We start from the raw sequence: 13832 nt of genomic DNA on the forward strand, positions 1-13832 counted from the left end.
TTAACTTAAAGTTGGTTCTATAGCAAAACTCGAAGAAGGCAAGAATCAAGTGTTTCTGAAGTGGGCTCGCTCTGTTTAAAATGCTCTCTTGTGTGGTGTGGTGGTACGGGGATCCTCCGTAAATTTCATAAGTAACTAAATATTTCATAAATTCTATGTGAATTTAAAAATAATTTTGCCAGCGTAATAAGTCTTGTGCCCTTATTTATCCCTCGCAAAATGTATCGTCCTATCGCAAGGTTTATAATTCGTTCGTGAAACGGCACTTATTGATAAGATTGTTGTAGTATACAAACAGAAAAGCAATAGAGCGCTATACTCCGCAAGAGCGTGAAGTAATTGTATAGATTTTTTATATATCTCAATAATCGGTCAATGGTGTTGGCGCTGCAAGAATATCGATGTCGATTGTCGCACCAATTGAACAAAGATTCCGGTGCTCAGCCACTCGACTCAAACAGACTGGAATCACATGAGATCTTGCAGGGTGTAGAGGCCCTCGAAGTGGTCGTTCGGCCGAAAGTATCGCGGCTGTGGCGGCCGATGTAGCTGAAAACGAAGCAACATCAACTAGACCATGGGTCAGGCAGTTGGCGGATTCTACAGCGAATTTTAGTGAAAGACTTACACCTGGTTTCGTACAAAAAGCTAACATTGCATCAGTTAACGCCAGCTGACCGTCAGACGCGTGTGAGTTGCTGTCAAGCCGTCCTCAATCTCAACATCGAAGAGGACGATTTTGTGCGGAAAATCATCATGAGCGACGAAGCGCATTTCCATTTAAGCAGCTACGCCAATAAGTAGAATCTTCATTTTCGGTGCGCCGCAAATTCGCGTGTGATGCATGAAGTTCCATTACAATCACTCAAAGCTACTGTGTGGAGCGGCGCTCACGTGTGAGGAATGATTGGGCCGTATTTGTTTGAGGACGTTATGGGCAATACAGTTACTATTACTGGCGAACGCTACAGGGCTATACTAACGACTTCTTTCTGTCGGAATGGAGCTTGGTGAATATGTGGTTCCAACCAGATGGATGGATATTTGAAGGAAGCGTTTTATGGCCGCGATTGGGCGTGGTCAGCAAGATCACCCGATCTAACCTTCCTAGACTTCTTTCTTTGGGGCGGATTTATGCCAAGAAGTTTGAGGCTATTGAAGAATATTGGCGAGGAATACGAACAGTTGTCACCGGAAGTCTGGGGGGAAGTCAACACTGCCGGCAATAACTTGACGAATTAGAAAAAAATTTGTAAAAGTGCAAATATCGATTTCCTTCCCTCATCATTTTTTTTTCCGTATTTAGTAAAAAAATATTCAATCACAAAATTGGGTGAATAATTTTGCGTGCAAGTGCTTGAGGAAATTTAGTAGTGACAGTAAGCATATTTTTAAGTCATTAAGCAAACGTGAACAACTTAAGATCTATTCTAGGCACTAAGTAGCAATTTGAATGTACCATAATATGGAGTATATATCCTCCTTACGATCATAATCCTACGACAGACCTTGCAAAAGGTACCCTTTGAGGTCCTTAACAGAAAAAAAACCAAGACTTACGACATTCATGAGTGGAAAGAGAAGACGAATTTATAAGAGGAATATGATTCTGCTCATCCTCCATTTATTCCTCTTTCACTTATTTTCGCTGAAAGTTTCGAGAAAAATTTACTTAAAGAGCTGCGCCAAAATTCAAAAGGGGAGTATGAATTTAGAAACTGAATTGTTTTTTTATTAAGAAAGTTGTACTTACAGTTAAAACTTAAGTACAACAAATATCTAAGCTATGGCTTTGGTAGCCTTAAGCTAAATCAAGATTTAAGCTTTTCTTGGTTTGGATGTTCATTGACTTTATATTGGGTAGAGAGCTTTTATATTGGTTGAAAAATCGACATTTTTCTAAAATGTGTTCTATGTTGATTAGGGATCTATTGCAGTATCTACATATATATTGTTTCATCCAAATCCTTTGAATATGATATTTTGAAGGTATTAGAGCATTTTCTAAGAATAAGAAAGGGCGATTGAAATTTTTGAAAATATTTCGCAAATATTTCTGCTAGTGACTATATTTAGACCACAATTCTTTATTTGTATCACAAAGTAATCTATCGGCATAAGAGTTCGCTGTTCTTTCAAAACAGCGCGTTGATATCACTGCACTCTGATTTGCATACTCACACACATGCACATTAAGGTGTCTCACCCAAAAAATTGATCGTTTCACAAAAATATTTCAAAAGGATGTTGCTTACAAACCACACTTTATAACACACACACATTTTAGTTTTTATTTCGTTTACTAAGATTATTTTTATATATAATTTTTGAGTGTACGTTTTTCTATTTCTTACTGTTTCAAAATTGTGCTACATTATATACAATTTTCGCATAAAAATCTATATTCTGAAATGTTCGTTCAGCCTAGTCCATCTCACGAATAATCCTAAATTGAGTGAAAAAAATGGTACAAGTCATATCCAAAATTGTATTATACCCGTACACTTAGAAATTTAGTACAGGTTTTTTATGGATGTAAAATCCATACGATATGTAGGTGTATGAGTCATGTATGAAATCTAATCGACTTATGTTTTTAAAAATCGCAATGGAACTGTCTGCCGACTGACGTGCAGCAAAAATTACGCTGCCTAAGGCAATGGAAAGGTGGAGTTCACAAAATTTTCAACTTACAATTACGGTGCTACAGTAGGCAGATCAGAATTGACGGCATCAAGGTTGCGCGATAAAAATATTTGAGGGGAGAAAATGGAAAAAAGAAAAAAAATAAAAACTTATCTCTTCGTAGTGTTTGAACAATTTAGAAATTATTAAAATTGAAATCAGTTGGGTTCACTGTCGAGTGACCTTCACTTTGCACTTGAAAGTTGATTTCAAGAAAAATACCTTTTTGGTGATAAATCCAAAAGTATGCGCCAAATATTTTTGTATTTTTGTACAATAAATATGTCGAATTTTTTACCGTCGAGGTCATACCAACGACCTCAACAATAGGTACACACCTGAAGTGACAGTATATTTTTGCTTGTGCTCAAAGTTTTATGTATGACTTTACGAATTTTTTCAAAGAAAACCATAGTTTGTTTGTATGGCTGTCAGTTTTGAAATACACGCGCTTGTATTTGTATTAAGTAGCTGCTTTTATTGACTGACTTGTACTAGCAGTTTGTTATGTTGGCGTGGAAATAATTTTTTATTTAGACATTCTTTGGCAATACCTTGGCTTACGCAAACATTGTTTCAGCTGCGAGTTTTTTGTTGTAAAAATAAACGTTTAGTCGAGAGCTAGTATTAGGACGTGCAGACATGCCTCAGGCACCTTTAGAAATACTTATAGTATGAAAAAAAAATTAAGTCCAGATGTAAAGAAAAGTGCCCCTGCTCCTATTTGTCACTAGCACGGGGGTGAAGCCAGGTGATCCACTCCCCTCAACTTTGTTCGTGTTTGTTCTGGCGAAGATTATGTGGATGTCTGGGGTACGCCTGAACGGCAGCATAAGGAAAAATCATCGCAGATTCTAGCTTTCGTGGATTAAATCGATCTAAAATGCAGGAGTACAGTAGCTTCGGGAAAGGATTTTCTACTACTTGAGAACGCAATGAACGTAAATATGCCATATTGATCGGCAGTTACACTTTTGGACAGGTCTATCTTAAGCTATCAAATCTGCGGACGCAACATCCAAATAAGAAGTTAGTCCGATACTCTAGGCGGGAAACGCGGTCTTCTTTTCGCTATTCAAGGCTCTAGGTTCCTCGTTTCTTTCTGAATAAACTAAGCTGAAACTCTATAAGACAATAATCAGGCCTTGCGCTACTTAAGTTTTTCAAACCTGGGAGATGACGAAAAGCTGAATGTATTTGAGCGAAAAATTCTATGCCGCATATTTGGACCGATGCGGACAGATCACGTCAAGTATCGCTTATCAAGCTTCAGCGTCTTAAGTGGGTTGGACAAGCTCTGAGGGTGGACCCAAACGCAATTACAAAAAATACCTAAAATAGTAAACTGCATGTGCCTTATAAAAGGGGTCGCCTAAGGTGTAAATTGCAGTAATTTTCCCATCCTGTCAACCCAATTTTCCAAGACTAAATAGGATAACTGTTTCTGGCGCTATCTCCCGATTGCTTCAACCAGTTGCTGCTACGAAGCGATCAATTAGCGTCGTTATTACCTTACGGAGTGCCTAGAAAATAATTATGCGTTGAGCTGTGCGGTTCATGATGCGAAGCGGTAGATCGTTCAAGTTATTCAGTGGTAATTTCAGCCCAAAAGAAGTAAATAACTTATAATAATAGTAATAGTAAAAATGATGACTTCTTAACCAAAATAGTTTTATAGCATTTTTTAAAAATCAAATAAAAACGAAAAACGCAAAAAAATTGGCAATGACGCCACTACTCAAAAATTGCATCAGATTTTTATTCTTTCCGGGATATTGGTTTCACGAGAATTACTTAAAAGTTGGTTTTCGATCATCAAATGCGACTTTTTTATTTTTTATTTACAAAAATAGTCGCTGAGATAAAAATGCTGCTCGCCCAACACTTCTGTTCAGTAGACGTATAGTTGGGGAAACACCGCACTCACTTTGGTTGAAAAGAATTGAGCAGGTGTGACCAACCGGTTCTCAGCGAATTTGAAAGAAGCAGCTGATTTTCTGATCTAACCAGGGTTCTGAAATAAATCTCATGATTTTGCTTCAGAGGGTCATACCTTACAATCTATAGTCCCTGGTTGTACTCACTCAATTTGTATGTAAATTTACATTTTTGTTTTGAAATGTCGTTCAAGTTGTTCCAGGAATCAGCTGATGTGCTGACGCCATATGAGATTTGAAGGTAGTTTGTTGCATGTACGAAAAAATCAAGCCTCTACTCATGTTGATTCCATGCCGTGTGAACAACGACTGATTGGAAGAGCCTAAGAGTGCGTGTGAAATTATCATGAGAAGTTTGCTGAAGCCGTAGTTACTCTCACAATTTTGTTTCGGTTGGCCACTCCTTGCAATCTATCGTTCGCGGTTGCGCTCACTCACTTTGGGTGTAAGTTTCCATTTTTACCGAAATTTCTCACAATTTTAATGATCCATTCCGTATCGCGGAGTTTTGATATCGAAATTGTTTTGAACATTTAATTTGAAAAATGTAAATGGCTCACCCATTATTTATTTATCGTAGAACGAAAACGAAAAAAAAAAACCGATTTCATCATTTACTTGAAATGTTGCGCATACTTTGTTCTTCTTTTTTTTCTTATTTTTTTTCTTTTTTTTTTTATTATTTCAAATTAAATTTGAATTGACGTCTTCCTGTCCGGCTAATAAAGTCATTAAAAAAATTGACACCTACAAGAAATTTAACACTGATTACCACCTAACTGACAAGCCCACCTAACTGCTGCCTACCTTCTTTCTACCTCTGCCGCGTGCTTTCCAATTCCGCCTCTTTTCACTTGTTAAAGCTTAATCAGATATTGTGCTTGCATTATTTCTGAATCGCATTACTAACCGCACGGGAATTTAATAAGCATACCCCCGCGCCTACTCTTACCCTTTCCCTTTTTAAAGTTTTATTATTCCCAGAAAAATATACCATAACACCAGTTCGAATGGGATATCGCTTACAAGGGATCTACATATTCGTGTAGGCCACCGCTCTCGTTCGTCACCCACTCCCTCTCACACCCTCTCTCAATCACTCAATGCCACTTTCTTCAACCGCCGTTTTCAAGCACTTGTCATTGTCGTTGCTGCCAATGTGTAATCTAAAGAATTTCTCAAATATCATAAAATCAGTATGGGGAACTTGGTGATAGCCTGAAATTAAGTTGAAGGGTTGTTGAAGGTGGCGACGGCGGCAGTGGCAGCGACAGCGGCAGCGGTGGCGGTGATAGCATTGTTGGCGGCTCAACTTGATAAGAATATTACAATGAATTTTTTGTGGATTTATCTCAACTGTTATTGTGAGCAAACGTGTGCGCGCTTTGTGGTATTTGTATTTGTGTAAATTTCGTATGTGTATGTAAATATGTACATATGTATATGCAATTATTTGTCGTGTGCAATGAAAGGCGTTCCCGACAATTTATTGTACTTCAATAATAAAAAATAAAAAACAAATTAAAACAAATATCTGTTATTTTACTCTTATTTCTTTTCAGTTGTTGTTGTTTATGTTGTTGTTGTTTTTATCAAGCTTTGTTGGCAATTGCCGCGTTCATAAATCCTCAAATTCTTTCATAAAGATTGGTAGACTGACCAAGGCGGGTGGTATTCATGAGTAGACTCAGTAGATTTCCAGGCAATCAAAAACAGGTACAAAGAAATGTACGTACATACACACACAGGTACGAATGCTTTTGATATGTAAGTAAATAGCACTATAAAATGTGCTTACAACTTTTATTATTCCACGTAAAATATGTTTACTTAGTATTTCACGTATTTTGTTATCGTTCGATTGGGAATTATATGCACGGAGTTCCGAATACGTTGCGCATTTTTTCTTGTTTTCTTCGAAAGGAACTTCATGCTGTTCACCCTCTATTCCAAAAAAAGGGTAAATTTTGCAAATAGAAATAACAAGATACATATTTTCTATCTACAGGACTTCAGGTTGGTTGAAAAGTAAGAAAGCAAAAATAAAAGAATGTGAACTTTTAAATTAAATTACTTTTTTATTTGTTGTAGATTGATAAGTTAGAGCGCCTACCAATAGCGCAATATAGCTTATTTAATTTCAAGTCAAGCTCTTATTTGATTGACTCCACTACTCTATTTCAATGATTTTCACAGAAGATTTTTTAATATTTTTTATATTATTTATTTAATATATTGAAAAAAATTTAATACCAAAAAAAAAAAATGAATGTAACATTACAATCTAGTGTCGTTCCTAGTAGAAACATAGTACGGAAATTTGCATATGGGATAAACAATCACCGTCATACACTTTTTGAAGCATTTGGCGTGCTTTGGTAAAATAATCTACAAAATTTAAGGCAAAAGTGAATCGTAGCTCTTAGTTAAAGACTTATTTTCCGATCACAATACAAAATATACCAACAAAGTTGATGCAATAACTGAGTTATTTTATTAAAGCCCTAATGTGATATTTGTTCCACAGTAAAAAGTTTAGTTTCTTTGGAATAGAGGCTATAGAACACCTGATGGCCGGCTTTGTTGACATTGATTTCACAGCACAAAAACAGAATTACACTCATGTAAATGGAATTTTACTGTTATTTGCTTACTGACATTGCAGATGCAATACGTACGGCTTAAGAACAGTACTCAATATTGGTAATTTTAATGTAGGAATGCAGATAATTTGTCATATTCAATAAGCACATACCTTTTAAAAGTCAGCCAGGAGAGATCGGAGCTCGAAATTCGGTGATTTATATTAATTGCATGCATAAATATTACGTGGACTTCTGAATATATTGAGTACATAAAAATAATTGGTGTTTACATCCTTCGTTGGGTGTTTGCTCGAGTTTCTCGTCCTAATTGTGGTGTGCGTCTTGATGCTTTTCCGCAAATGGAGGGATCTGCAGCTTTAAGCCGACTCTAAACAGCAAATGGTTTTTATGAGTAGCTTTTTGATGGCAGAAATACACTCGGGGGCTTCATTTGATGCCTCCTGCCCAAACTCGATACTACCGACTGGTAGTCGCGCCCAAACGCACTCGGCTACTGCGGCCACGTAAAGTTCGGCGGCCTTCGTTTGTTTCTTATTTATTTAAAAAAAAAAATTAATTAAAACGTAGTTTGTTCTTCAACAAAAACCAGACAAATCTGAGTTTCAAACTTTGCGTAAATATGTATATATTGGTATGTCAATAGATGCCGCCAGTAGTGTGTGCTAGTCGATTCTAATATAGCATAACCTAAACGTCATAAACCAAGCTTAGACATATGGTAAACAAACTGCTTCGACACATTAGTGAATTATTTTTGGTTTTGTGAAAATGTCTGATTTTGTGCCGAATAATCGTCATTTGCGGTAAGTGTTGATTTTCCTCTTTCATTCGAAAAAACGGCGGCTGAAACACATCGTGAATTACAAAAAGTTCATGGAGATGCTGCTTTGAGTGAAACAACGTGCCGAGATTGGTTCCGTCGCTTCAAAGACGGTGATTTTAATGTTGACGACCGTCTGCGTGAAGGAAGGCCAAAAATCTTCGAATTCGCAGAATTGGAGGCATCGCTCAATGAGCATCCATGTCAAACGCAAGAAGAGCTTGCTTCAGTATTAGGAGTTACCCGCCAATCCATTTCCAACCGATTGCATGCTTTGAGAATGATTCAGAAACAGGGGACTTGAGTTCCTTGTGAGTTAAAACCAACGGATGTTGAACGTCGTTATTTCGCCTGTGAACAAGTGCTCCAGCGGCAAAAAAGGAAGGCGTTTCTTCATGGCATCGTAACGCGTGATGAAAAATGGATTCATTACAGAAATCCAAAGAAAAGAAAGTCATGGAGACTGCCCAGTTATGCTTCTACGTCGTCGCCTCGACCGAATATTCACGCTACGAAGGTTATGCTATGTATTTGGTGGGACCAAGTTGGTGTTATTTGTTATGAACTGTTAAAACCAAGCGAAACCATCAGTGGGGATTGGTATCGACTTCAATTGATGCGATTGAGCCGAGCACTCCGCGAGAAGCGGCCGCAGTACGGCGGAAAGAAAAAGTGGTTGTACAGCATGACAACTCTGAGGCCCACGTTGCCAAACCCGTTAAAACCTACCTGGAAACACTAAAATGGGAAATTCTACCCCACTCGCCATATTCTCCAGACATTGCGCCGTCCGATTATTAGCTGTTCCAATCGATGGCACATGGTCTAGCTGACCAGCAGTTCCATTCATATGAAGACAAAGATGAACAGTTTTACCGCGACGGTATACGAGATCTACCAGTTGGGGAGAAATAGTAGCTAGCGATGGGCAATACTTTCAATGATCCACTTGTAACCATTTTTTCAGATTAAAGTTGTATTTTCATAAAAAAAAAAACAGCGAGAACTTAGTTGCGCACCTAAATAATAAAAAAATTAGCAAATTTTCAACAAAATTTCAAACTTTCGTTTAGGATTTTGAGAAAAATTGAGTATGAAATTTTGTTGCTAATTAAATTTTTGTGAGTTTTGAAAATTTTTGGGTGGCGGTCTTGGGCATTTTTTCAATACGACGAATGTTAGAAATTTTGTTATGTGGAGGAAAACATGCAACATGTTCAGGAAGAAAAAGAAGTTATAAAATAAATGCGATTTTTGAGCCATTTTAAACTTACACTTTATTATACCAAAATTCAATGGGCTATAAAACTGCATACTGCTTTTTTAATTCTCTCCAAAAAGTTTGAAATACTGTTTTTTTTCAATTTGCAAAAAGTTTAAAACTTGGATTTACATGATTTTTGCCGGAAAAGGAACTATACTTTCATAAAAAAATTATTAAAATTAAATAAGAAACACGTAAATTGTTAGAGTTTGCCGATAAGTATCTGTAATAAGTTTATTTAAGGGGTTAGGTGGGTTTCAAAAGCTCAAAATAGGTACATTTTTGTGAATTTTTTTTTATTTAATCAACAGAATATTTCATTCCATCAATTTAACACATAAGAGATACATATTTTATAAGTAGTTTGTGAAATTTTCATTGAAAAATTTTGAAAATTAAGGCGTGGACACGTCGTCTCCTATGAACCCTCAAAAAAAAGTTCTCTCGGCGTAGTCAGGATAACTCATGACAGATTCATCTGAAATTCAAAAACAAAAAATTTTCTGTTAGTAGATGTTTCAAACTCGTGCTTGGACGAAGGAAAAAAAAAAAAACAAAAATTACATTTTTGGCGGCGTTGAAAACAAAAAACCATTATTTTGAGTAGAATTTGCACCCTTCATGCCCTTGAAAAATTACTTGGAATAGAAAAAAAAAATTCCATCGTTCAAGCACGAGATAATGTTATTTTGAAGAAGTGTGCAAAATTTGAAAGAGATCGGTTCATAAGTTTTCGAGAAATCGTGTCTACCGATTTCAAAAATGTAGTTTCAAGAAAAACGCGATTGAAACGAACAATAGCTAAGCAGCTGCCTCGATATACCTGCCAATCCAAAGGCTATATCTCTTAGAATATGACTCGGATCGTTTTAAAATTTTAAAGGAATATTCTCAACATATTCAATTATGAGATAAGCAAAAAAAAAAAAATTCGATTTTTTGAAATTTTGAAACCCACCTAACCCCTTAACGCACTGCATATCTACTCGATGTTCTCCTACTTCACACGTTCATGTAAAAATGTTAGCTGCGGAGCTTCAAAGAGTATTGATCTAAACTTTTTAGAAATCTACAAAATAATATATCTTTATTTTACCTCATTAATGGGTCAAAATATGGTTGCTCTCAACAAAATTCAAGGAACTGAGAAAAGGAGAGTAAAATTATTGATATTTAAAGGAGACAAGGATTTTTTCTTTGCCATGAAAGGTAAACTACTTTGCTGCTAGTTTTTTTCTTATCAGACCAACTTATAAAAAGAGAAGAATTGTATTATATTTCTTCTCTCGTGCACTTGCTTTGATGCAGTTCCAACACTGCTTACATACTTCCTTTCGCCAAGCCAACTACAGAAAATGGATAAATCAGTCGCTCAGTATTGACTGCCGTCAATAGTTCTGTGCTAAGGTCAGCTAAGTTCACTCACTATTTTGATAGACACTAGTAAGTGTTCTCGTTATATAGATGATAGTACCAGCCACTTGTGTCAGCAATAGACTGCTCATATTGGGCGCTTTAAATGCCTGAATGCAATGGGTATTTATGACAAGCCCATTAAATTTTCTATTTAGATGTAGTTAATACGTCAACGTTGGACGTTTGCTGTTATTCATATACGAGGGTTGCTGTTTATAATTTTGGACTTGTACACTTCCGGTGTTGTTAGGCGCTATCTGATGTTTTTATTGGAGAGTTTCGCATATTTGTTCTATAAGCGAATTCAGCACGTTTTCAACTCTTCAAAAAAAAAAAAAAAACACAGGAACTATTTTTGTCCATTCAGTTTTTCATAATATTCGACGGGAATTAACAAGACATGAATACAGCGGTGCACTTAAATCATTATATGGCGAGCAAGCAACGTCCTTTAACTCCGTAGAAAACTGGTTCAATGAATTTTCTCGTGCTAATTAGAATTCCGGGAAGATCGTACAAAATCAGTTGTTGTGCCTGAAAATATCGTCATGTCACATGCCGTGGGAATCGGGCAACTTTGGTCATATTAGTAAGACGAGCTTCAATAACATTGTGTAGTATCAACTTGAGGTAAAAAAGGTCTATTCGTGTTGGATGCCACACAATTTAACAAAAAAAAAAAAAAAATAAAATTAAAAATAATAATAATAATTAAAAGAAAAAAATACTCTATAAACTCGACCAGATTAAATGCTTTCAAAATAATTTGAAATGAATGCAAAAGTGAGCAAACTAATTTTGAAAACAAGCAACTTTTCAGTCAGCAATGTTGTGCCAGCTATATAAATAACAACCCTTGTATGTATGTTTCAACGTTTTTATAAACGTATACATTTACGGCCACCCAAATCATGCCACCTTTATAATGTGTATTTGTATCCATACCAGATAAAACAGTAATTGTGATAAACACAATTAATGAGACCCATAAATGCCAAGAACTGAACAGCTAGACCACGAATTCAGCGGAATCGATTCAGCTTCTAGGGAATACCCACTTGGGAAGAACACTGAAATAAAAATTCAATGAGTTTAACCGACCACCATTTGTTGTTAAATCATTTTGTGTTTTTTTTAAGGAATATTTTATGATAACTGCGAATCCACACACTCTACATTTACTACATTTTTGGGCCGAAAACTTGCAATACTAGATTTAAATAATTTACTTTGCATACATTACAAATCCATATAACTGATTAAAGATTAATTTAAGCAATTGCACATATTCTGCACACTCTACATGAAAGCTTTTCATTTACTGCTTCTTAAATATTGTATATTATATATTTTTTTAAATTTAATTATTATTTTCCTGTTCGTTTTTTAAATGCATCATAAAAGTCACTTCAGCACACATTTTATTATTCATTCCTTCGTACATACGTACATATTTAGTACATAAAGACCATCTGGCTTGTATTGCCACGCACGCCTATCCATGGCCATGAAACTCCAACAAGCGTCTAACCCATTTTCCATAAGCACACATGACAACCAAATAATATTTATATCGGTGACTTGGAAAGCGGTCAGCGACTGCCGCCCGCTGTGCCATTTAATTGCTCTATAATCGCGAGAGAAATGAGAATAAAAAGTTCTCAAAAAATCAACAAAATAATAAAAATCGTAACAGCTCAGGCGAGTCGCCGGATACTCGTAAAAATTTAAAACTGCTAATGGCATTTCGAAAAAAACAAAAAAGCATCATATCATTCTTGCACTTTCTATACGCGATAATTTCGCAGAAATTTTGTAAACAAAAGTGTGTCTGATATTTCGTGGAGTGGCTAAGTTGTTAGGCCGACATGGGTTTAATATACGGTACGTGTACCCGTATGGTACGTGTACCCGCAAACGTACCATATATTAAAGCCATATCGGCCTAACAACTTCCCCTGAGACGGCTATCGCAATGTGTAACGATAACCAACCTTGACCTAGTGCAGTCGGAATCGAGCTTCTGTGGTCACTGGATGAGTACACACATTTGCCGAATTTTTTTTTATTATTTTGTTAGAACCCATTTGATCAGTAAATTGCATAGTGGTCTCCTTGAATAGTTTTGCTGAAAGTATGCGTGAACACTACACTGAAAACAAATAAGGAAAATATTACCGAAAAAGGAGTAAACCGGAAAAAGTGAAAGAAGAAATTTTAAGATATTTTTATGGATTACAAGTTATGGTCATCCGAAGCAAAATAGCGAGAGTAACTTTTGCTGCTAAGAATTTTTCACATTCATATCAAATGCAAGCCGGTGCTCGACTTCTATTTCCCACAGCTATGTTTTTCTCCTCAGCTCACAAATTTTTCATGGGCATAATCAGGCGGTCATATCGCTAAATTTGCAAGTCGTTTAGAAAATTCGCAGCTCATTGCGAAATAAGGTAGAGAAAAAAGTTTAAACGTTTCAGTATCGTGACTGAATCAAGACTGCTTACACCCTTTCTTTGGGACTTAGACGAGCTCATCTATCTTTTTATTATTTTCCTACAAATGGAGGTACCTACAGCCGCCGCGTTGGTGTATGAGTACCATTCGGAAGCGGCTGAGTTCGAAATCCCGGGCAAATTATAGAAATAGTTTTTTTCTTTAGTGGTCTCTCGCGGTAGGCAATGTCAAACCTCCGCCTTCATCGGCCATTAAAAAGCTCCTCATAAAGAGCAACTATACTGCATAAAAAAGTGAAGGTTAGGTTCGGCTGAAACTGCTGCCCACTATGGCACACACTCATAGCCCATTGAGATGCCGCGTGTGGAATTTGTCCTTATCGCTCCTGAAACCAATGAGCACTTTTCAAAAATTTTAGAAGAAAAATAACAAGTCGGAAAATATTTAAGAAGTAGAAGGTAGCAGATCATAGATGGATATAATATATATTATTTCAAATATTTTTGTTAGTTCTAAATATTTTTGTGAGGTGAATTGTGAATGATTACTCTGTCCAACAGTATTTTTGCATCCTTAAAACACATCATGCCAAGAAAATACCGTCCTTTTAAAACAATTTTGTAGTTCAGCAAGTCTCTGATATTTTACGT

At 36.2% G+C, this 13832-nt stretch overlaps 1 protein-coding gene across 2 annotated transcripts in view; it reads left to right on the top strand.

The window, feature by feature from the left end:
- The window catches only part of LOC128868305 (probable serine/threonine-protein kinase nek3), a 339477-nt gene that overhangs the window by 31813 nt on the left and 293832 nt on the right, over positions 1-13832 (top strand). The window contains exon 2 of one of the 2 annotated variants that reach the window (XM_054110227.1): positions 6185-6370. The gene's annotated coding sequence lies outside the window, so the exon portion shown is untranslated. The remainder of the gene's footprint in view (positions 1-6184; positions 6371-13832) is intronic. The other variant, XM_054110228.1, reaches the window with a different exon arrangement.

The sequence above is a fragment of the Anastrepha ludens genome, chromosome 6 (assembly GCF_028408465.1).
Source record: "Anastrepha ludens isolate Willacy chromosome 6, idAnaLude1.1, whole genome shotgun sequence".
Lineage (NCBI taxonomy): Eukaryota > Metazoa > Arthropoda > Insecta > Diptera > Tephritidae > Anastrepha > Anastrepha ludens.